Source organism: Papio anubis, chromosome 15 (genome assembly GCF_008728515.1).
Source record: "Papio anubis isolate 15944 chromosome 15, Panubis1.0, whole genome shotgun sequence".
In the NCBI taxonomy this organism is placed as follows: Eukaryota; Metazoa; Chordata; class Mammalia; order Primates; family Cercopithecidae; genus Papio; species Papio anubis.
The window spans coordinates 30,134,816-30,137,620 of NC_044990.1; positions in this window are offsets into that span (position 1 = coordinate 30,134,816).

A 2,805-nucleotide genomic window follows, 5' to 3' on the forward strand; every position below is an offset into this window, starting at 1 on the left:
GTCTATCTATTTTGTAATCTTTTCAAAAAACCAGCTCCTGGATTCATTGATTTTTTTTGAAGGGTTTTTTGTGTCTCTATCTCCTTCACTTCTGCTATGATCTTAGTTATTTCTTGTCTTCTGTTAGCTTTTGAATTTGTTTGCTCTTGCTTCTCTGGTTCTTTTTAACTGTGATGTTAGGGTGTCATTTTTAGATCTTTCTCACTTTCTCCTGTGCGCATTTAGTGCTATACATTTCCCTCTAAACACTGCTTTAGCTGTGTCCCAGAGATTCTGGTACATTGTGTTTTTATTCTCATTGGTTCCACAGAACTTATTTATTTCTGCCTTAATTTCAATATTTACCTAGTAGTCATTCAGGAGTAGGTTGTTCAGTTTCCATGGAGTTGTGTGGTTTCTAGTGAGTTTCTTAATCCTGAGTTCTAATTTGAGTGCACTGTGGTCTGAGAGACAGTTTGTTATGATTTCCATTCTTTTGCATTTGCTGAGGAGTGTTTTACTTCCAATTATGTGGTGAATTTTAGAATAAGTGTAATATAATGCTGAGAAAAATGCATATTCTGTTGATGTGGGGTGGAGAGTTCTGTAGATGTCTATTAGGTCTGCTTGGTCCAGAGCTGAGTTCAAGTCCTGAATATCCTTGTTAATTTTCTGTCTTATTGATCTGTCTAGTATTGACAGTGGAGTATTAAAGTCTCCCACTACTATTGTGTGAGAGTCTAAGTCTCTTTGTAGGTCTCTAAGAACTTGCTTTATGATTCTGGGTGCTCCTGTATTGGGTGCATATATATTTAGGATAGTTAGCTAGCTGTTTTTGTTGCATCAATCCCTTTACCATTGTGTAATGATCTTCTTTATCTTTTTTGATCTTTGTTGGTTTAAAGTCTGTTTTATCAGAGACTAGGACTGCACCCCCTGCTTCTTCTTGCTTTCCATTTGCTTGGTAAATTTTTCTCCATCTCTTTATTTTGAGCCTAGGTGTCTCTGCATGTGAGATGGGTCTCCTGAATACAGCACACCCATGTGTCTTGACACTTTATCCAATTTGCCAGTCTGTGTTTTTTAATTGGGGCATTTAGCCCGTTTACATTTAAGATTAATATTGTTATGTGTGAATTTAATCCTGTCATTATGATGCTATCTGGTTATTGTGCCCGTTAGTTGATGCAGTTTCTTGATAGTGTCAATGATCTTTACAATTTGGTATGTTTTTGCAGTGGCTGGTACCGGTTTTTCCTTTCCATATTTAGGGAAAGCTGTTTAACATATTGGAGCTTCTATTATTTCATGGTAAAACAAGAATAATAACTTCCTTATTGAATTGACATATGGGGAATGTCCATGCTTACAGTTTTGCAAAACACATAGCATAGTGTGAAAAATGTACTTAATACCACTAATCTCCTGGAAACCTTGTGTGGCAATGAAATGAGCCATATTATGTCCTGTCAGGTTCAGGAATGAAGACAGATCTGCTGGGTTAGATTGTAAGTGAGTCTCAGAGCACAGCAATCTGATTCTAAAATGAGCACATGAGGATGTAAGTGTCCAAGACAGATCCACAACCAAAAAGTTAGTCCAAGACAAAGACTGCTGACTAGACTCAGTACTCAAGATCCAGGGTATGCACCCATTTTGGGAGAGTGCAAGCAATCACCAGTACTTTACATGGATGGAATGCTCAGGTCAAGAAATTCCAGCAGTAAAATTCAGAACCTGGAAGTGAAAGTACAAAGCAGGTAGGTACACAGTACTAGGGACTGAGTTCCCCACATCAGTGCAGGATGAGGAGTAAGAGTGACTCAGTGTAGAATCAATGAATAACATTATGCCCACCTACCTAGGGCCAGAAATGGTCCTAGAAACAAGATTAAGGCTAACTGTAGGTGATAGATAGATGGCTTCAGCTGATTTGATTAAAACATTTAGAGGAAGAGAGTCAGTAAGCCTGAGGACTTCGTTGGTAGGATCTGGAGTGAATCAAGACCTAGGGATACCTCACTTTTATCTGTGGGTGTACTTACTTTCTTCATGCATAAATCAGCATCTTTATAAAAGTGTGGGATTCACTTTAGGCAGCTCAATTTGATTACCAATGGCCCCTCTTACTCAGTTGCATGGCAGGATCTATACAGGAGTCCAAAGACTAGATAGAATTATGGTTGAAATTAAATTTTGCTGCTGATGCCAATCAGTAAAAGGAGCTATTGATGAAGGATAGAACAACCTCAGTATTCCCAGTCATAGGCCTAGTCAACACTTACTGTTAGGATTTACCAGGTATAACAAGTATATCAGTCTGGGTTCCAACAGGAAACAGAACACTCAAATCAGGATAGTTTAGGAGAGTTTAGAAGGGACTAAATACAAGGCAAGGTTAAGGGAACAACAAGGGATAGAAATAATTCAGATAGCAACTGAGCAGTTACCTCTTGGGCCCAAAGGGAGGAGGAAAAGGAAAGTTGTGGAGCCTGTAAGGAGAGAGAATCAGGCCTTGCAGGTGCCTTGAGAGGAGCAATGAGTGACCTTTGGATAAGGACCACAGTCAGCTTACGGCAACCGCTCACTTTCCCCACTCCTTGATCCTCTCTGACTAGACGCATCCTGAAGACAAAGGTCATGATGCCATACAGGGTAGTAGCCTCTGGGGCTGACAGCAGAATGAAGAAGGGTAGAGAGTGAATCTGGAGGAGCAAACATAAGCTATCTGGCACCCCTGGATTTCCAAAACACAGTAGGATCCCTTTCTTACTCCTCCAATCAATCAATCCTTGTCTCTTCTTCCTCAGGTTCTTCTTAAACATA